The 23,418-nt window shown below is 38.3% G+C and overlaps 1 pseudogene; it reads right to left on the bottom strand.

Annotated features, from left to right (window-relative positions):
* Positions 1 to 22,703: 22,703 nt before the first annotated feature.
* On the bottom strand, positions 22,704 to 23,217 carry LOC109434392 (V-type proton ATPase subunit G 1; annotated as a pseudogene).
* Between the last annotated feature and the right edge of the window lie 201 nt (positions 23,218 to 23,418).

Here is a 23,418-nt window from a genome sequence, read left to right as displayed (position 1 = left end):
GATTTACTATTTCTCTTCCTAGACATCTACAGGAGTGGCTTCTGCAACAGGTTGATAGGAAGCAGTCTTTCTTTTGTTTTCCAGTACTTGTTGGTAGAATGTTTTATTTTTTCTCCAACTGCAGCTTATTTTTCTTCTTCCACACGGTAGTGCTATGTTTTCTCCGCACTATTCCAGCTTCTCACACAATGGGGGGATTCCCTGGGAGATGAGCTTCTCCTCTGTTAATAGTTCATCTAGGTCACAGGGCGCAGTGTCCGGGTGGGTATGCGGAGAGCTTTTGAAGTTCCAAAGCTCGTCCAGCTCCAGACTCAGAGCCCGTATATTTCAGCAGTTCTGTTTACTCCTGCAGGGATCCGCCCAGATAAGTGGGGACAGGGGCGGGGTGAGTTGTGAGAGGTGGCCCAGAGCAATGGCAGCGACCACCCCCACAGCCGGTCCTGCTTCTATAGCTCCCTCCCCTTTGCCGGAACTAGTTGGGCTGCGAATTTGTGTCTGCGATCCACAGTTCTCAGAACAGGAAATATACTGTTCTTTTGATCTGACACTGCTACTGTTCCGCTTCTAGCACCGGGCAGATGGGGGCGGGGCGAGCTCTGGGAGGGGAGGGAGGGGGCGGCTGGTCTCAGTGCCTAAGGCTTCCGTTCTCTGCGCAGCAGTGAGGCGTAAACCACCGTTTTCAGCCTTCTTCCCTCAGTCTTTTCTCTGAGGTCTCTGCCGTGAGCGTTGGGTTCAGCCGTGGTATATGCTGCCCCCTCAGCCCTGTGGGCCACAAGCGGAGCCCTAGCAGTCCGAGTTCTTCCCTCTCCCGCAGCTGCGGTAGTTCCGGGAAGCCGCGAGCTCGGAGCACTGAGCTGGGTCTGCGTCCTGCGCCCGCGGGGCTCCGTCTCTGCACTTCTCCCTTCCCTCCTCCCCCGCTCGCGCGATTCTCCCACCTGTAAGTGACTTCGGTAGTTGGCCTCTTCGTCTTGCCTGTCTGCTGTGCAGGGAGTCCTTTGTGGAGTTATTGTTGTTCGATTCTTTGTAAATTCCAGGGGAGCTTTACAGAGGCTCACCTCACACCGCCATTTTTCTACCGGAAGTCCTACAATTCATTTTAATTCTGACACTAATCAGAGTTAGGCAGATTCCACAGGTTAAGAGCTCAAACCCATGAAACTGCCCCACACTTCAAATGCCGACTGCAGGTAGTATATCCCCAGGTTACCCACAGCTTCTGTCCAACTTGGCTACAAATCAGAGGTTCCCATGACCTTCCTTCTTGGATTCAATCATTTGCTAGAACAGCTCACAGAACTCAGAGAAACACTTACATTTACCAGTTTATTACATAATAAAGGATATGATAAAGGATATAGATGTACAGCCAGATGAGGGGATACATAGGACAAGGTCTGGAAGGGTCCCGAGCACAGGAGCTTCTGTCCTCATGGAGTTAGGGTGCAACAACCTCACAATACATGGATGTGTTCACCAACCTGGAAGCTCTCCAATCCCCATTTCTGGGATTTTTTGGAGGCTTCATCACATAGGCATGATTGGTCATTACCTCAATCTCCATCCCCTCTCCCCCTCCCAAAGCATGAGGGAAGGGATGGACTGGAAGTTCCAAGTTTCTGATCATGGCTTGGTATTTCTGCTGACCAGCTCCCATCCTGAAGCTATTCAGGAGCCCACCCAGAGTTACCTCATTAGAATGAAAGACACTCCTATCACTCAGGAAATTCCAAATGATTCCTATGTGTCTGTGTCAGGAACCAGGGACAAAAACCAAACATTAGAACAAAAAATTCTCCTGGAACTCATCATTTAGGAAAGAAAATACAAGGGATTTAGGAGCTCTGTGCCAGGAACCAGGACCAACACTTATTTCTATTTTTCTCTAGCTTTATTACATTGTGTACGTTTAAGATGTATGATGTGATGATTTGATATACATATATACTGTGAAATGATTACCAGAGTAAGGTTAGTTAACACACCCATCACCTTTCATAGCTACTTGTGTGTGTGTGTGTGTGTGTGTGTATGTGTATGTGTGTGTTGAGAACTTTTAAAATGTACTCTCTTAGCAACTTCCAAGAATACAATGCAGTATTAACTAGAGCCACCATGCTATGTATTACACCCCCAGAACTTATTCATCTTATAACTGGAAGTTTGTACATTTTGACCACTTTCAACCCCCCCAGAACCCCAAACACCAATCTACTTTCTGTTTCCATGAGGGTTTTTTTCAGTATTTTCTTTTTCTCTGTTTGACATATTTCACTTAGCATAATGCCTTCAAAGTCCATCCATGTTATCACAAATGGCAAGATTTTCTACTTTTTATGGCTAAATAATATTCCATCATATATATCTCCAGTCACCATTTATGGACACTTAGGTTGCTTCCATGTCTTGGCTATTGTAAATAATGCTGCTGTGAATATGGGATGCAGATATCTTTCGAGTTAGTGTTTTCATTTTTTTTGAAGTATGAAATACCCAGATTTGGAATTACTGGATCATATGGGTAGTTCTCTTTTTAATGTTTTGAGGAATCTCCATACTGTGCTCCATAGTGGCTGAATGACTTTATATTCTCACCAACAGTGCACAAGTGTCCCCTATTCTCCACATCCTTGCCAATACTTGTTATTTCTTGTCTTTTTTATAATAGCCATTCTAACAGGTGTGAGGGGATATCTCATTGTCATTTTGATTTGCATTTCCCTGATGATTAGTGATGTTAAGCATCTTCCATGTACCTGTTGGCGATCTGTAAGTGTTCTTTGGGAAAATATGTATTTAGGTCCTTTTTCCATTTTTAAATCAAATTATTTTTTCTATTGAATTGTATGAGTTTCTTACATATTTTGGATACTAAGCTCTTATCAGACATGTGGTTTACAAATATTTTCTCCTATTATGTAGGTTGCCTTTCATTTTTCTGGTGATTTATTTTGTTGTGCTGAAGTTATTTTTTAGTTTGATGTAGTCCCTCTTGGTGATTTTTGTTTTGTTGTTTGTGCTTTTGGTGTCTTATCCAAAAAAATCATTGCCAAGACCAATGTCAAGGAGCTTTAACCTATGTTGTAAAAGTTTTATTGTTTTGGGTCTTACATTTAAGTCTTTAATCCATTTTGAGTTAATTTTTGTGAGTAGTGTAAGATAGAGATCCAGTTTCATTGTTTGCATGTGAATGTTCAATTTTCCCACTATTTAATAAAAAGACTATCTTTTCGCATTGAGTATGCTTGGCTTTCTTGTCAAATACTAGTTGACTGTATATGCATTGGTTTATTGCTGGGCTTTCAATTCTGTTTCATTGGTCTATGTGTCTTTTTAATGCCAGTGCCATATTGTTTCAATTACTTGTAGCTTTATAATGTAGTTTGAATCAGGTAGTGTGATGTCTCCAGCTTTGTTCTTCTTTCTCAAGATTGTTTTGTCTGTTAGGGGTCTTTTGTGATTCCATATGAATTTTAGTATTATTTTTTTCTATTTCTGTAAAAAATGTCATTGGAATCTTGATAAGGATTGCATTAAATCTAAAAATGGCTTTGGGTAATACAGACACTTTAATATTAATTTTTCCAACCCTTGAACACAGGATATCTTTCCATTTGTTTGTGTCTTCTTTAATTTCTTTGATCAATATACATTTTCTATATTGCAAATTTCTATATTGAAAAGGCCACTGTGAAATGGAGGAAGAGCCCTCCAAGCAGAGGGAATAGCATAGGAGAATGTTGGAGTAGTTGAGGTACAAAACATGAGTAGAGAGTGGCTAAAGTAGAGGGAGCCAGGAGGTAAGCACAGGTAAAGTCAGCAAGGTTCGGGGTTCAGACTGAACTTTGCAGGGTAAGACTGGGGCTTTGGGTTTTGCTCTGAGTAAGAAGGAAAGTCATTGAAGGGTTTTGAGCAGAACTGTGACATTTACCTGCGTAAATTCTAAGAGAACCTTACTGACTGCTGTGTTCAAAATAAAGGGAGTAAAGATGTTAATACAAGGAGACTAATTAAAAACTTATATTAATGATCTGGCTGAGAGATGATGGTGGCTTGGGCTAGAAATGGGAGAGTTGGAGAGAAGTGGTTGGATTCTAGATAACTTTCGAAGGTATAACGCAAAGATTTGCTGATGAATTGGATATGGGCTGGGAGCAAAAGAGAGGAATCAAGAATTTTTCTTTAACTTTATAAAATTTCCAAGGTGATGTTTGTTTTAATCATAAATATTATCCATAACTGTTGAATGGTTATTCAAACAGTATTCACTCAACACCAAAGGTCAGTCTCCTAGCTCAATTAAGAAATATATGTATATGATCAGTTAGCTATTAGAATTAAAGCAATTCAGTCAAACCTACTGTATATGTATTAGCACAACCCAAGTCACTTGGTTTTCTACTTCTGGGCTCCTGAAATAATGTTTTTGATTACTGTTTACAGAGCCAAAGGTTTTTATTTTTGTTTTTGTTTTTTTCCATTAACAAGCACATGAGTTCACCAAGTAATATGCTGCCTGTTCTACAAAACGTACTATATTATTGGCATTTGAGAGAAATGTCCAAATCAGTCTAAGCAAAGTTGTTAAACTAAACATACTTATTGTGTTTATTAAATTCATTTTCATGTTGCTACTGCTATGTTAAGTTGACCTTTTTAGAGGCAAAGGCATATTTCCCCATCTTTTCTATTTTTCTTGCAAATGATTTCTGAAAGGATTAAATATTGCTGCTTTGAAAATTTGAATTTGAGCAAATCTTGAAGAAAATTTCTGATCAATCTGGTTTTAAAAATATTAGTACATTATAGCAACATATTGGCTGCACAGGGCTTAATTCCTAAATATTAGGTTTTATTTACCTATATGCCCAAGTGTTTAAATATTCAATATTTTAGATAGATATCTACTGAAAATGTGTTACATACCTCTTTGCTTTTTTTGCAGAAGATTAGTACATATAATTTAATGTTTTCTTGATCTCTCAGGATCTGCATTAATACCTATTGTTTTATGTATTGTTATATATTATGGTTATACTGTGCCCAAGGTCTCTTGATGCATACAGGTTAGTCTATTTACTTCCTGATGAAAATTATCCCTCTGGCAGAGACTGCCAATTGTCTGTCAAATCTATTATGTTCCTCTCTCAATGAACAGAATCCCAAGTTTTAGCTGCTCAGATAAGAGACTGTATTTTCCAACTTTCCGTATATCTAGATCTGAACCGTTGGCTAAGTGCTGGCTAATACGACGTAAGTAGGAGTGTTGCATGGAACTGCTGGAACTCTCCTAACATGGAGGGATGTGTTCCTCTGTTCTTCTATCTTTTCACTCCTGGGCGTGATAAGGTAAGTGCTAGGGTCTGTATTGGACCCAGAGGACACCCCAAGACCAGCAACCATGGGCTAAGGAAGGCAAAGCAGAAAGGTGGGAGCCTGGATACTTGATGACATTGAAAGTTGCCACACTATCTTGGTGTTATCTACCTCCATTCTTCTTTCATGTAAGAGAAAAATAATTAATTATCTTGTTTAAGACATTGTTATTTTGGATTTTTCTGGTATATGCCTTTTACTCATGTTTTTGTTTTCTGCCTCCTACTGGCTTTTTCTTTTTTTTTTTTTTTTTGTCATTCCTCACTTGATCTGTCTGCTGCTTCCCTGGAAGACCTACTTGTAAGGCTGCCTTTATTTGACCCGTCTATGATCTAATCCAGGGAAAATCCTTTTCCCCAGTGATATTTGTTGAAAATATGTAGAGTCAATTGTTTAACTTCATTGCTTCCTGGGCTGGTGAATAATATTAGAGCAACCATAGGCTAACCTGAAGCTTAAAGAAAAAGCTAGGGAATGATATGTCCATAGGAACTTTGAAAAGCTCTAATGTATTCCTGGTAAGGTAGAAAGCCAGCACATGCTTGGGGCTGTGCTCCTGCGCAAGAAAGACCTGAGAGGGCCCTATGTGTCTTTCCCTATAGGAATATTAGCCAATGAGGGCCAAGAGTTTGTCCATTTTATCCTCATTGTTATGAACTGTACTTTGCACATAGTATAATTCAATAAATATTTGTTGAAAAAAATGAAGAACAATTAGTGAGTCTTACAGAAAAATATACACATACATATATTTTTGGGGTTTTTTTGTTTTTTTGTATCTCAGGAACACCAATCAAATAATTATTTAACATTCTAATAATGAGAATTGACTCATACCCAAAGTATAATGATCAATAATTTTTTAAATGAGAATTTGGTGGGATTGCACTAAATATATTATATACTTGCATGTCAAATATGCTGTATAAATATATTTTACTTGTTATATTACATATATTCACAATTGAATACTTTTCCCCATAGTTGTTAGCATTGCAAGAATTTTAGTATGTTTTTACAATATTCAGTGTAAAGTACAAAATCTGGATGGAATAAAATGAAGAAACCAAGTAGAGGTTTACTAGACATTGTATCTATATATAGGTGATAATTTAGAAACTTTTACTTCCATTCTATTGACTTGAATGTCACATCAGTGAGAATTGAGATATGTCTTTTTCATATGTCCTGCCTACACTTCCAGTGATATAGTCGTTATTAAGTATTTCTTTCCAGAATAACATACCTTTTGCTATTTTATTATCTCACTTTGTGAATTAGTATGGTCACGGGATTCTTGTTTAGCACAATCTAATACAGTCAGGAAGTTATTCATGGTTTAAAATAAAAAGCAAGATATTTACAACCAAAAGTGAGAGAACGTTTTTTAAATGAAAACACTTCCTAAAATTGTGGCAGTCTGAAAGTTTAGTCTATTAGGAATGGTGGTTGATGAAGTTAATTAGCTCTTAGGTTTATATGACAACTGGAAAGAATAGTAACAAAGTAGGGACTGAGAAATGTTGATTTAGAAAGGCAGTTGGGAAGAAGTGGTTGCAAACAGATATTTAGAATAACATTTGAAGGTACTGTGTTTCCCTGAAAATAAGACCTAACCATAAAATAAGCCCTAGCATGATTTTTCAGGATGACATCCCCTGAGCATAAGTCCTAATGCGTCTTTTGGAACAAAAATTAATATAAGACCCAGTCTTATTTTTTGGGAAACACAGTAGTTGGCCCATGAGACAAGGTGGTATCAAGAAATAATTTGCAGGCTGGCCTGGTGGCTCAGGAGGTTGGAGCTCCATGCTCTTAACGCTGAAGGCTGCAGGTTCGATTCCCACATGGGCCAGTGCCAGATGGCTCGGTTGGAGCGGGGGCTCTCAACCACAAGTTTGCCGATTCAACTCCTTGACTCCCGCAAGGGATGTTGGGCTCCACCCCCTGCAATTGGCAATAGCAACTGGACCTGGAGCTGGACTGCGGCCTCCATGGCTAAGATTGAAAGGACAACAACTTGACTTGGAAAAAGTTCTGGATGTATACACTGTTCCCCAATAAAGTCCTGTTTCCCTTCCCCAATAAAATCTTTAAAAAAAAAAAAAAGAAAGAAAGAATTTGCTACTTTTCTCATCAATAATCAAAGCTAGGCACATCCCTTTCTGACACTCTGAAACAAACCCACGGAAATATGGCTATGTATAATTACTCTCAGTCTATGAAAACATAATTGTATGAAGTACACTCAAGGGAAAACGCATAAGCAAGATATATCTATATCTATATCGATATATATGTATATATATATACACACACACCGGGGGTGCCAAAAAATTGTATACAAGGGGACACTTTGGTCAACGTTGCTCAAAGCAGTAGTTCACCATAATTAAAGTGTCTGGACGCTGATGATAACCACCTTGAACATCTCTTGTAATTGTAGAAGTCAAACGTGACTTGTATTCACCTTTTGTTATCGTTATATATTGCATATTACAATTTTAATAGACTTTTTTCCTTTCTTAAAAAGTGTATACATTTTTTTGGCACCCTCTGTATATTCATATTATTACAGGATACACAAAACACAGTGGTGAAGGGTATGGTATTTTTTTTTTTAAAGGCATAGTCATGGAGGCAGAAAAAACTGCTTTCCCTGTAGTGTGAGAATTCTTTAACTAAGATGAACCCTAACAAATAAGACAGAATCCTGACCTTGAGAGGCCAGTATGATACTTAATAGAGGGAAACAGGGAAGAGGGGTTTAGAGTAGTTTAGTGAGTTCACCTTTAATTAGGGTCAACCAAGGATAGGTCAGAGCCAAAAAGGTGAATAAACCTGAGAGAAAGCCTGTGGATAAGATTTAAAGTTTTTAAAGTACATATTATATTATATTAATTTCAAAATACTATCGCTGTTACACATAAATAAGGAAAAATAATCCATTTTGCTAGTCTTTTCTATAAGAGTTAAGGAAAAGTTTAAAAGTATAATGCCTAACAAGGGCATCATATAACTGGTAGCCTCTATATAATTGGTTTATTTAGGAAAGTAATGTGATAATTTTCATTAAAAGCAAAAAAAGAGATGTCATCAAAATGGCTGTGTGAATTGAGCCTCTGGAAATCTCCCCTGGAATTTACAACAAATCGAACAAGTAAACTCCACAAAGGACTCCCTGCACAGCAGACAGGCAAGACGAAGATACCCACTACTGAATTCACCTAAAGGTGCGCGAATCGCACGAGTGGGGGAGGAGGGAAGGAAGAAGTGCGGAGACGGAGACGTGTGGGCGCAGGACGCAGACCTAGCACGGTGCTCCAAGCTCGCTGCATCCCGGAACTACCGCAGCTGCAGGAGAGGGAAGAACTCGGACTGCTAGGGCTCCGCTTATGGCCCACAGGGCTGAGGGGACAGCATATAACATGACTGAATCCAATGCTCAAGGCAGAGACCTCGGAGCAAGACTGGGGGAAGAAGGCTGAAAACGGTGGTTTAAGCCCTCACTGCGGAGCAGAGAATGGAAGCCTTAGGCACTGAGACTAGCTGCCCCCTCCCTACCCTCCCAGAGCTCGCCCCGCCCCCACCTGCCCAGTGCTGGAAGTGGAACAGTAGCGGTGTCAGATCAAAAGAAGAGAATATTTCCAGTTCTGAGAACTGTGGTCTGAAGACACAGATTTGTAGCCCAACTAGTTCTGGCTAAGTTCCAACTAGTTCCAACTAACGGGAGGGAGCTGTGGAAATAGGACTGGCTGTGGTGGTGGTCACTGCCATTGCTCTGGGCCACCTCTCACAACTCACCCCGCCCCTCTCCCCACCTATCTGGGTGGATCCCTGCAGGAGTAAACAGAACTGCTGAAACACACGGGCTCTGAATCTGGTGCAGGAAGAGCTTTGGAACTTCAAAAGCTCTCCACATCCGCACATGGACGTGGCACCCTATGACCCAGGCGAATTGTTAACAGAGGAGAAGCCTGCCTTCCAGGGAATACCCCCATTGTGTGAGACGCTGGAATAGTGCAGAGAAAAGATAACACTACAGTGTGAGAGAGAAAAAAAAGGCTGCAGTCGGAGAGAAAATAAAACATTCTACCAACATGTACTGGAAAACAAAAGAAAGACCTCTTCCTATTAACCTGTTGCAGAATCCACTCCTGTAGATGTCTAGGAAGAGAAATAATAAATCATTAATTGCCATGAATAACTAAGGCAACAAGACAGCTCAGAAAGAAAGTGAAAAGTCTCCTGAAAATGAACTTAAAGACATGGAAATATGTGACTTAAATGACAGAGAATTCAAGATTGCAGTTCTGAAAAAACTCAATGAGATGCAAGAAAACACAGAAAGGCAGTTTAATGAACTCAGAAACACAATCAAAGAACAACACGAATATTTTACCAAAGAGATTGAAATTTTAAAAAAGAACCAAATAGAATTTCTGTAGCTTAAGATCTCAATAAAAGAAATGAAGAATGAAATAGCCAGCTTAGGTAGTAGAGTTCACCAGATGGAGGAAAGAATCAGTGATATTGAAGATAGAAACCTGGAAATTACACAGATGGAAGAAGAAAGAGACTTGAGACTTCAAAGAAATGAAAGAACTCTACAAGAATTTTCTGACTCCATCAGAAAGCGCAATCTAAGAATAATGGGCATACCAGAAGTAGAAGAAAGAGAGAAGGGAACAGAGAGTATATTCAAACAAATAGACGATGAGGACCTCCCAAACTTGTGGAAAGAACAGGAACCTCGAATCCAAGAAGCAAATAGAACACCTAATTACCTCAACCCCAACAGGCCTTCTCCAAGGCACATTGTATTGAAGCTGTCAAAAATCAATGACAAAGAAAGAATCCTCAAGGCAGCCAGGGAAAAGAGACGGTAACCTACAAAGGAAAGCTCATTAGATTATCATCAGATTTCTCAGCAGAAACTCTACAAGCCAGGAGGGACTGGAACCAAATATTCAAACTACTGAAAGAGAGAAATTATTAGCCAAGAATAATATGTCCAGCAAAGATCCTTTAGATATGAAGGAGGAATAAAGACCTTTCCAGACATACAGAAGCTGAGGGAATTTTCTAATACACGACCTGCACTACAAGAAATACTAAAGGAGGCTATTCGACCACCATCAACAGGGACAATTTGTGGCAACCAAAACTCAAAAAGGGGGAGAGTAAAGGCCTGAACCGGAATATGGGAATGGAGAAAGTAGGCACGCTGAAGAAAATGGAATACTCTAAGTATCAAACTTTCTTTTACATAAGCTTAAGGGTAACCACTCAAAAAAAAAAAAAAAAATCCAGAACTGAAATACATACTGTAATAAAAGAAGAAACAGAGGGAAACATCATAGAATACCACCACACAGAAATAATAGACAACAACAAAAAGGCAAAGAAACATGGATACACAGTCTTACCAGAAAACTAAAGATAGAATGATAGGAAATCCTTACATATCAATAATCACCCTAAATGTAAATGGACTGAACTCACCAATAAAAAGGCACAGAGTAGCAGATTGGATCAAAAAACTAAACCCAACCATATGCTGTCTCCAAGAGACGCATCTCAGCTACAAGAACAAGCATAGACTCAAAGTGAAAGGGTGGAAATTGGCACTCCAAGCAAATGGTATCCAGAGAAAATCAGGTGTAGCTATACTGATACCAGATGAAACAGACTTCAAGGTGAAAAAGATAACAAGAGACAAAGATGGACATTTCATAATGGTAAAGGGGACTACACAACAAGAAGACATAACAGTCGTCAATACTTATGCCCCCAATCAGGGAGCACCAAAATATACCAAGCAACTACTAATAGAACTAAAGGGAGAAATTGACAAAAACACAACTATACTAGGTAGTATAGTTGTCATTGACAGCTATGGATAGATCATCCAAACAGAAAATAAATAACGAAATAGCAGCCCTGAATGACACATTAGATGAAATGGACATAATTGACATTTACAGAGCACTTCATCCTAAAACATCAAACTATACATTCTTTCTAGTGTACACGGAACATTCTCAAGGATAGACCATATTTTGGGACATAAAATCAGCCTAAGCAAATTTAAGAAGATTGAAATCATACCAAGCATATTCTCTGAACACAAGACTTTGAAACTGGATATCAACTGCAAAAAGAAAGCAGGAAAAAACACAAACACATGGAGATTAAACAACATACTTTTAAAGAACGACTGGGTCAAAGAAAAAGTTAGAGGAGAGTTCAAAAGATACATAGAAACAAATAACAATGAAAATACATCCTACCAAAATATTTGGGATGCAGCGAAAGCAGTTTTAAGAGGGAAATTTATCTCATTACAGGCCTATCTCAAGAAACAAGAAAACTCCCAAATAAATAACCTCATGTTACACCTTAAAGAACTAGAAAAAGAAGAAGAAATGAAACACAAGGTCAGCAAAAGAAAGGAAATAATAAAAATCAGAGTAGAACTAAATGAAATAGAGAACAAAAAGACCATAGAAAAAATTAATGTGACAAAGAGCTGATTCTTTGAAAAGATGAACAAAATTGACAAACCCTTGGCTAGGCTCACTAAGATAAAAAGAGAGAAGACACTAATAAATGAAATCAGAAATGAAAATGGGGAAGTAATATGGATGCCACAGAAATACAAAGGATCATCCAAGAACACTATGAAGGACTATATGCCACCAAATTCAATAACTTAGAAGAAATGGACAAGTTCTTAGAAACATATAGCCTTCCTAGGCAGAACCATGAAGAACTGGAAAATATAAAGAGACCGATCACCAGTAACGAAATTGAATCAATCACCCAAAACTTTCCCAAAAGCAAAAGTCCGGAACCAGATGGCTTCACTAGTGAATTCTACCAAACCTTCAAAGAGGATCTAATACCAATCCTGCTCAAACTCTTCAAAAAAATTGAAGAAGAGACAGTACTCCCTAACTCATTTTATGAGGCCAACATTACCCTGATACCAAAACATGGTAAAGACAACACAAAAAAAGAGAACTACAGACCAATATCTCTGATGAATACCGATGCAAAAATCCTAAACAAAATTCTAGCAAATCGAATGCAACAATGCATTAAAAAGATTATTCATCACGACCAAGTGAGGTTCATCCCAGGGGCACAAGGAAGGTTCAACATCCGGAAATCCATCAATGTGATACATCACATAAACAAAACAAAGGACAAAAATCATATGATTATATCAATTGATGCAGAAAAAGCATTTGACAAGATACAACATCCATTTATGATTAAAACACTTAATAAAATGGGTATAGGAGGAAAATACCTTAACATAATAAAGGCCATATATGACAAGCCCTCAGCCAATCTCATAATTAATGGTGAAAAACTGAAGCGCTTTGCTCTACGTTCAGGAACACGACAGGGCTGTCCCCAATCACCTCTGCTTTTCAACATAGTGTTGGAAGTCCTTGCCAGAGCAATCAGGCAAGAGAAAGAAATAAAAGGCATCCAAATTGGGAATAAAGAAGTTAAATTATCACTCTTTGCAGATGACATGATGCTATATATAGAAAACCCTAAAGACTCCACCAAAAAGCTATTAGAAACAATCAACGAATACAGTAAAGTGGCTGGCTACAAAATCAACGTACAAAAGTCCATTGCTTTCCTATATACTAACAATGAAATCTCAGAAAAAGAAATACAAAAAACAATTCCTTTTGCAATTGCAACAAAAAGATAAAATACCTAGGAATAAACTTAACCAAGGATGTGAAAGACCTATATGCTGAAAAATATAAGACATTTTTAAAAGAAATTGAAGAAGACACAAATAAATGGAAAGACATTCCATGCTCGAGGATTGGAAGAATCAACATAGTTAAAATAGCCATATTACCCAAAGTAATATACAGATTTTACACAATCCCCATCAAAATCCCAATGGCATTTTTAAAAGAAATAGAACAAAAAATCATCAGATTTGTTTAGAACCACAAAAGACCCTGAATAGCCAAAGCAATCTTGAGAAAAAAGGACAATGCTGGAGGTATCACACTCCCTGATTTTAGCTTGTACTACAGGGAACAATAATCAAAACAGCATGGTATTGGCAGAAAAACAGACATGTAGATCAATGCAGTAAAATTGAGAACCCAGAAATAAAACCACAGGTATATAGACAGATAATTTTTGACAAAGAAGCAAAAATCATACAATGGATAAAAGACAGCCTCTTCAATAAATGGTGCTGGGAGAATTGGAAAGCCACATGCAAAAGAGTGAAACTGGACTGCTATCTGTCACCATGTACCAAAATTAATTCAAAATGGATCAAAGACTTAAGCATAAGACCTGAAACAATAAACTGCATAGAAGAAAACATAGGTACCAAACTTATGGATCTTGGGTTCAAAAAGCGTTGTATGAATTTGACTCCAAAGGCAAGGAAAGTTAAAAGCTGAAATAAATGAATGGGACTACATCAAACTTAAAAGCTTCTGCACAGCAAAAGAAACCATCGACAGAATAAAGAGGCAACCAAGTGAATGGGATTAGATTTTTGCAAACAGTGCCTCCGATAAGGGGCTAATATCCAAAATATACAAGGAACTCATGCAACTCAACACCGAAAAACAAACAACCCAATTGAAAAATGGGCAGAGGACCTGAAGAGACATTTCTCCAAAGAGGACATACAAATGGCAAATAGACATATGAAAACATGCTCAACAGCACTTATCATCAGAGAAATGCAAATAAAAACCACAATGAGATATCACCTCACACCAGTTAGAATGGCTATCATCAATAAGACAAATAGTAACAAGTGTTGGAGAGGCTGTGGAGAAAAAGGAACCCTCATACACTGTTGGTGGGAATGCAGGCTGGTGCAGCCGCTATGGAAGGCAGTGTGGAGGTTCCTCAAAAAATTACGAATAGAATTACCGTATGACCCAGCAATCCCTCTCCTGGGTATCTACCCAAAAAATCTGAAAACATTTATACATAAAGACATATGTGCTCCAATGTTCATTGCAGCTTTATTTATGGTAGCCAAGACATGGAAACAACCAAAATATCCTTCAATAGATGAATGGATAAAGTTGTGGTATATATACACAATGGAATACTATTCAGTGGTAAGAAAAGATGAAATAGGACCATTTGTGACAACATGGATGGATCTTGAGATTATAATGCTAAGCAAAATAAGTCAGACAGAAAAAGCAGAGAACCATATGATTTCACTGATATGTGGTATATAAACCAAGAACAACAAAAGAGCAAGACAAACAAATGAGAAACATAAACTCATAGACACAGACAATAGTTTAGTGGTTACCAGAGGGTAAGGGGGGAGGAGGATGGTAGATGAGGGTAAAGGGGATCAAACATATGGTGATGGAAGGAGAACTAACTCTGGGTGGTGAACACACAATGGGATTTATAGGTAATGTAATACAGAATTTTACAACTGAAATCTATGTAACTTTACTAACAATTGTCCCTCCAAAAAACTTTAATTAAACAAAACAAAACAAAAGCAAAAAAAATATCTTTACCTTCTTATTCAGTAATCTCATTTGGGGAATATACACAAAAGAATTCATCATGAAATATAGAAGGAATATGCACAAAACTTTGTACACACAAAACTTGAAGCAACTCGAATGTCCAATATTGTTTGCTTGTTCATTTATTCATTCAGCAATATTTTTCCTAGTGCCTACCATCTTCCAAGCACTAGGGGTAAAACAGAATAAAACAGAGTCCCTTCCTTCATAAAACTTACATTTCAGTAGGGAAATAGAAAATAAACAAACAGGCATAGTACATACACACATTTAAATATACATACATAGTATGTCAGATGGGGATAATTAAAACAGAGTAAGGGGTATGGAGTACATGGAGAGATGGCTGTTCTGTGTAGGATGAGGGAAGGCTTCAAGGTCAGTGACATTTGAGTCCTGAGGAAGTGAGGGAACAAGCCTTGAAGCTACCTGGCAGGGGACTGTGCCCATCAGAAGGAGCAGGTCTCAAAGTAGGAATGTGCTTGGCATGGTTGAGAAATAGCAAGGAACTCAGTGCACCTGGAACCGAATGAGCTAGGAGAGTAGCCGCTAAGGTCAAAGGGTCAGAGAGGATCAAATCTCATAGGAATTACAGTCTGTTATAAGAATTTGGATTTTACTCTGAGTGAGAATGGAAGCTGTTGGAGGGTTTTGAGAAACTAGGTGACATAATATGATCTAGATTTTAAAAGGATGGGGGAAGGAGGGAAGAAAGTAAAGAGACCAGTTAGAAAACTATTGAAATAATCCAGGCAAGAAATGATGGGTTGGTCAATGTGGCAAGGACAGGGGTGATGAAAGTGATTGGATTCTGGACATACTCTGAAGGTAGATCTGACAGGATTTATTAACTAATTGAACGTGTGGTGTAAGAGAGAGGAATGAAGGAGGACTTCACCATCTGGTCTGAATAACTGGAAAGATGGAGCTGCCATCTAGTGAGATGGGGAGGCTGTGGGAAGAGCAGACCTGGGGGTTGAAATCAGAAGTTTGTTTTTGAACATGTAAGGTTTCAGATGCCTCACGGACACCTGTAGCAGCAGGTTGGTGCCTCGCCCATACCCCTTGACTGCACTGCATCAGTGCCTGTAGGACCACCTGACCTCCGACTGCCAGAACCTCCACTTCTTGGCCAGGGGGCTTTCTCGAACTAAGACAATCTTGACAAACAAAACAAAATACAAGACACCGAGGGTGGCTTCCTGTCTAATAAGAGAAAGGCACAGGAGGAGAAACTCTGCCCTTCCTTGTCCGCTGCTTTCTGCCTTTGAATGCCTTTGTTTGACAATGTGATGATTGGGGGAGATGCAGCCATCAGGGAAAGTCCAATGGAATTGAAGAGAGGCCAAGCTCTGGCATTGTAGAAATGAATGAATTGTAGCAACCACCTATCTCCAAGGTGCCTGCCCTTTTTATTTAAGCCACTGTAAATCAGCTGAAAGCATTCCTAACGGATTCACTGCTCTATAATAATAGTAGGCAACCTCATCAGGTGTTTACTACACACTAAGTGAGTGCTTACTAGTCTAAGCACTTCACGTGTACTTTCTTGTTTACTCCTTACAATAACTGTATGAGACAGTTGCTATTATTATCTCAATTTTAGTGAAGGAAACTGAGGCATGGAGAGGTTAAGCAGTAAAACTTAGGGGCCTAGGCAGTCTCATTCCCAAGTCCTTGCTCAGAACTTCTCCGCTATACCGCCCTCCGATATTTGTGGTTATATAATTTGACATAAAACTACAACTATAAACCTTACTGTGGCACATTCTGTTTCACCTACACAATATGGACATGTACCATGTGTAAAAAAAACTTCAAATAGAAAGGATAAAATTAGATAACACTGTATCTGTCTATACAATAACCAAAAACCATTTTCATATTCCTCCCTGCAATTTTGGGTTAAAAGGCTTTAGGAGATACTTAAAGCAAAGTTACTTATCTTCCCATTATGCAAATAAAATCGGTAATAAAGGAGGATCCCAAACTACGTATTATTACGCCAGCCAGTATGCCTCCTGTACCCACAAGTCCCAAACCATAAGTGACCAGAAGTGGATGGTATCACATGGAATTTGGGAATAGGAGAAAGGTACATGGGAACATAATGTTGACCTTACTTTCCCCACCAGTGCCTGATGAATTTTCCCACTCCTGTTGATAACAGAAATTCTCTGAAGAATTGCTAATATTCACAACTTGTATTTCCACCCATCCCATTCTTTCTAATCAAACTTTTGACTCAACCACCTGAATAAACTGCTCTTGTCAAGGTCCCCAATGATGTTTTTTTTCGTCATTAAATTCAATGTCAATTTTCAGTTCTCATCCTACTGATTTATCAGCAACATATGACATAGTCCTCAGTCATTGTTGCTGGTACTCCGTCAGCTCATTGATCTCTCAACACTGGAAGTTTCCGTGCTTTGACTTCACCCCCATTCCCACCTTTGGTGTTCTCATCTTGGCTCAGAGCTTTAAATGCTGGGGCAGATTAAAGCTCATCTGGCAGCTGAATACCATGGAGTGAGTGACCTCAGTGATGCCACGTGGAACACAAGAATTGTCCAGCCAAGACAGATGAAAATTTCTGATCCACAAAACGATGAGCTTTAAAAAAAAAAAAAAAAAAAAGGTTGTTTTCAGCCACTGAATTTTAAGGTGATCTTCCTTGCTGCAACAGGCAACCAGAACAAATACCACCTTTTGCTGATAACTCAGAAATCTCTCCTCTGAATTCTAGATTCATATCTAACTGTGTATCTCACATTTCCGTGCGGATATGTCTTGTTTGGCATTCTACCAGAAGCAGACTCAGACAGAGTTGTAGCTTATATGGGAGGTGATCCCAGGAAATGCTAGTAAAGTAGTAGAGAAGTGAGATAGGGAAAGAAAGCAGATAATGAAAGGGTGTGTGAGCAAGCCAGTTACCACTGAGGAGAACTGCTTCATACTGTTGGGGAATTGCCCAAGAAAATAATGATACTTTGATTACTGCTTTGTGAAATTGTCCTCCATCTCTGACCCACCAAGGATTCCTGTAACTTTTGCCAGCATCATGAAGCTGTGAGAGGCTAATTTATTTCCTTACAAGTAGGGTAAAAACCTCAGGACCTTTGTAGTTCTTGATAGTGGTTTAATTGAATATTTCCTCATGATTAGATTCAGGTAAAACAATTTTTTGGTCAAGAACTCTAAGTAGATGATGTACACTTCCCACTACATCCCACGTGATGCATATAATGCCAGTTTGTTCCATTATTAGTGGTGCTAAGTTGAATCACTTGGTTAAGGTGGTGTCTGCCAGACCTTTCCACTGTCAAAATAGTTTTTCACTTTTGTAGTTCTTTATTCAGTTCATTCACATAGACTTAGAATATTACCCTACAGATTGCTTATTATTTTCCCCAGACCTGTAGCCTATAATTTCTCCAAAAAGCTCTGTTTTTGTTGTTTGTTTGTTTGTTTTGTTTTATTTTGTTTTAGAGGGAAATAGGACTTAAAAACCCACGATCTAGATGTGCTCATTGCTACTAGAATTTATTTGCATCTAGACTCTTTCAGTGGACAGAACTAGGGGGGAAAATCATGAGTTCGCACTGATATCTTCAATGCAAATCCAACACAACAAAGTTCTTCACCTTCTCCCATTCCATATTTGAATTTCTTATCTCCCATAATAACATCAGTACATTTAGTCAAATGCATTGTCAAAATAGTTCCAGTCATTTAGTTCCAACTATTTAGTCAAAATAGTTCCAGAATTACTACTCTATTGATGCCACCACCAACAATTTAAGTAACTTTCAAAATTTCTTAATAGTCATTAGATTACATACTACTAATGATGTATAGTCAAATACTATGTTCAAAAGGGACTTGAATGAAATGTTTGTCAGTGCGGTTATGTATTAGGTTGGTTCAAAAGTAATTGTGGTTTAAAAGATTGAAAATAATTGTAAAAACTGCAATTACTTTTGCACCAACCTAATATCAATTTCATACAATTAGGCTATTTGTTTCAGTATTTTTAAATTACATTCTTAAAAAAATGTGTAAACCATTTATGTGATTAAAAGTGGAAAACTTTACAAAAGGTATGCCTGGAGAAACCTCATTAGTATCCCTATGCATTCCACCACCCCTCCCCCTAACCCGAGAGTTAACTTATGGACTGAATTGTGTTCCCCGAAACTCAAATGCTGAAGCCCTAGCCCCCAATGTAACTGTATTTGGAGACGGGGATTTTAAGAGGTAATTAAGGTAAAATGAGATCATAAGTGTAAGGCCTAATCAGGTAAGACTGGTGTCCTTCTAAGTAGAAGAGATACCAGAACACATGCACAAAGAAAAGGCCATGTGAGGACACATAGCAAGAAGGCAGCCAGGAAGAGATGCCTCACCATAAAACAAATTTTCTGGCACCTTGATCTGGAATTTCTAACCTCCAGAATTCTGAGAAAATAAATTTCTGTTGTTTAAGCCACCCAGTGCTCCTTTTTGAGAAAATAAGCAAATATCTCCTTTTTCTTACACAAAAAGTCGCATGCTATATACTCTTTTGCACTTAATATGTTTTATAAGTCACTCTGCATCAGTCTATAGAAATCTTCCTCATTCTTTTTTTACAACTACATTTGCTTATTGTATATATTCACCATAGTTTATTCAACTATGTTTCCGATATTTTACCACTACAATTGATGCCTGAATGTATGTATACGTTGTTTAATATTTGTGGAGGTGCCTATTTAGGGTAATTCCCTAGAAAAGGGATAGCTGAGTCAAAGGGTACATGCATATGTAGTTTTGTTAGGTAATGCCTAATAAGTCTTTAGAGGAGTTGCACTATTTTATATTCTCAACGTATGAGAGTGACTTTTTCCTTATTGCTTCACCATCAGTGTACTGTGAAGCTTTTGAATTTTTGCCAATGTGATGAGAGATGCTATTTCATTGTATTTTTCATTTCTTTTATCATAAGTGAAGTAGAGCATTTTTGTCATATGTTTATGGGTCATTTATATATATTTTTTCTCTGGTTATCTTTTTTAAGATTACATTCTCTAACCAGGGTGTAGCATATGCTTGTTTTTTTTGTATATTTATTTTGTATCTAGGTACATTACTAAATTATTTCTTTAGACTAATGTTTAGTCTTTCAATTCTTTTATGTAGAAAACCCTAAAGGTAACAATCACGTTATTTGTGAATAATAACATTTTTGTCTTTTTCTTTTTGTCTCTTCCATATTTCTTTTCCTGTATTAATTTGCTTGTTAGGACAATGATAGAATGTGAATGAAATGGACAATAATGGTTTTGTCTTGTTCCTGAGTTTAGTATGTATGTATGTGTGAATGAACAATAACACTTTATTTCCTCGTAGTTCTGGAGGCTAGAAGTCCAAAACCAAGGTGTCGACAGAGTTGGTTTCCCCTGAGGCCTCTTTCCTTGGCTTGCAGGTGTATGTCCTCTTGCTGCCTCTTCACATGGCTGTCCCGCTGTGCACAGCGGTTCCGATTTTTTTTTTTTTTTTTTTTTTATTAATTAGTTTCAGGTGCACAAGACAAAGCAAAACTTAGACATTTATCATTTATATCCCTCACACTGTGTGAACCCCCCTCCCCCCATCCACTATCCCTCTGTACGTTCCCAAAACCTCTCACCTTCCCCTTATCCCCACCCCCCTGCCCATCTAGCAACCCTCAGTTTTTCCTCCATGTTTCCAAAACTGTTTCTGATTAGTTCATTCACTTATTCTTTTCTTTAGATTCCACATATAAGTGAGATCATATGGTATTTGTCTTTCTCTTTCTGACTTATTTCACTTAACATAATGTTCTCTAGGTCCATCCATGTTGTTGCAAATGGTAAGATTTCTTTCTTCTTTATGGCTGCGTAATACTCCATTGTATAAATGTACCACAGTTTCTTAATCCAGTCATCTACTGATGGGCATTTCGGTTGTTTCCAGGTCTTGGCTATTGTATATAGTGCTGCAATAAACATAGGAGTGCATAAAGATTTTTGAATTGGAGTTTTGGATTTCTCCGGATAGATACCTAGGAGTGGGATTGCTGGATCATAAGGTAGTTCCATTTTCAGATTTTTGAGATATCTCCAAACTGTTTTCCATAGTGGCTGCACCAATCTGCAATTCCACCAACAGTGCACCAGCGTTCCCTTTTCTCCGCATCCACGCCAGCACTTGTTGTTTGTTGATTTATTGATGATAGCCATCCTGACTGGGGTGAGGTGGTATCTCATTGTGGTTTTTATTTGCATTTCTCTAATGGTTAGTGAGGTTGAACATTTCTTCATATGTCTGTTTGCCATCTGTGTGTCCTTTTTAGAAAAATGTCTCTTCATGTCCTCTGCCCATTTTTTAATTGGGTTGTTTGTTTTTGGAGTTGAGTTGAGTGAGGTTTTTATAAATTTGTGATATTAACCCCTTATCAGATATATCATTGGCAAATATCTTTTCCCAATCAGTAGGATCCCTTTTTGTTTTATTGATGGTTTCCTTTGCTGTGAAAAAGCTTTTTAGTTTGATGTAATCCCACATGTTTATTTTTCCTCTTACTTCCCTCGCGCGAGGGGATATATCAGTAAAAATCTTACTCCGGGTAATGTCTGTGAAGTTTCTTCCTATATTTTCTTCTAGGAATTTTATGGTTTCAGATCTTACATTTAAATCTTTAAGCCATTTTGAATTTATTTTTGTATGTGGCCGATTTTTTCTTTTTCTTTTAAGGAGGGCGCAGCTCACAGCGGACCATCTGGAAACTGAACTGGCAAACTTGGTGTTATTAGCACCTCCCTCTAGCCAACTGAGCTAACTAGCCACCCTTAGTTGTTCCTAATTTTAAAGAGAATGTTTTCATGCATTTTAATGTTTTTCCACTAAAGATAATGTTTTCTATTGGTATTTTAAAGATCACTCTTTATAAACATTCTTCTCTGTAGTTGTTTTGCTAAGAATTTTTATCATAAATGGCAATTAAATTGTATCAAACATATTTTGTGCATTTATTAATATGTCTTTTTATTTAATATGTTAATGTGGTGAATTATATTGATTGATTTTCTAATATTAAATCACATTTGTAGACCTGGGTAAACCCAACTCAGTTACAATATTAGTATATTATTATACTACCTTTTGAATACATTGTTATATTTGGTTTGCTAGTAACTTAATATTTTGCACCTTTCTTTCTTTTCTTTTTTTGCACGACAAAGTCATTTACTTTTAAATGATTATCAGTACACCAAGTAATAACAAGTAACAAGTTTTGAATCCTATTATCTAGTAATTTAGATTAAGGGATACTAGAAGCAGCCCAAACAATTATACTAGTATTCATTGTTCTAATGCTTAGCCAGAAAGGACTATTTTAAGGTTGGATGCTGCTTTACACACATTACAAATAACTATTTACTACTTTTTCATAGATAAAGCTGCTGACCTTCAAGGAAGCTTTAGGGGAAAAAACCATTTAATCTCTTTCTTTGTTAAAAAGTTTGTTTTTGTACTACATCTAAGAAAGAAAAAGTCAATATTAATATACATATGTTGCTTGAGCTAAAAGGCATAGGAAAACAGACAATATATACCCTTAAATTTCTAAGAAATATGAAGTAAAAAGATGAAATCTTTGGACAAGCTCTAAGTGTGTACAAAGAAGCTAGATTTGCTGTTCTCCAAAAAGCAAAAGGACCTAATATAATAAACAGCAATAATTTAATGCCTTTCACAAGAATATAACTCAAGCTTTGCGAAAGCTTCATATTCCACGGAGGCGTCTAAAGGCCAATCCATGGAACAGGCGCGTCTTTCTTCTTCCCCATCCATTTATGCCGTAGTTTTCATGGATCTTTGGCCGGATGTCGCAGACAAAGGCCAAGCGGTTATACCGGACTTCATCCCTGTTCTGCTGGAAGTAGGTCTGGAGGACGGTCATCTTCTCTTGGGTGACCTCCCCCACTTCCATGCTGTACCTGCCGCGCCATCCCAGAGCCACAGCTTCCCTGGCCTTGAGCTCCTTCTCCCTCCGTAGGCGGTGCTGTCCAGTTGCAGCCTGAGCCTCTGCTTTGGCCTGCTTCAGCCTCCGGTTCTTTCGCTTGCGGGCCTCGGACCCCTTCTCCGCGGCCTGCTTCTCGCTGTGCCGCAGCTGCTGAATACCCTGCGACTGACAGGCCCTGGCGGCGATAACTCCGAAGCCCAGGTGAGCAGCCGAAATCCGCTCGATTGCCCGGTGGGTCATGCGCCTTTCTTTACGTGTATGATTGCTCTATAATTTAAGGTGCTTACCCTGGCCTGTCTGGCTTTGGCATCAATATTTACTAACTTCACTAAATGAGTGGGAGTGGGAGCATCTTCTCTCTTACTCTTTTTTTTGGTAAATTCTCTGGAAGAGTTGGAATAAGTTTAAAATGAATTGTTCCTTGAATACTTTGTAGAACAG

This window comes from Rhinolophus sinicus, linkage group LG02 (assembly GCF_036562045.2).
Source record: "Rhinolophus sinicus isolate RSC01 linkage group LG02, ASM3656204v1, whole genome shotgun sequence".
Lineage (NCBI taxonomy): Eukaryota > Metazoa > Chordata > Mammalia > Chiroptera > Rhinolophidae > Rhinolophus > Rhinolophus sinicus.
Note: the sequence above shows the minus strand (reverse complement) of the source record. Positions and strands in the feature narration are given on the sequence as shown.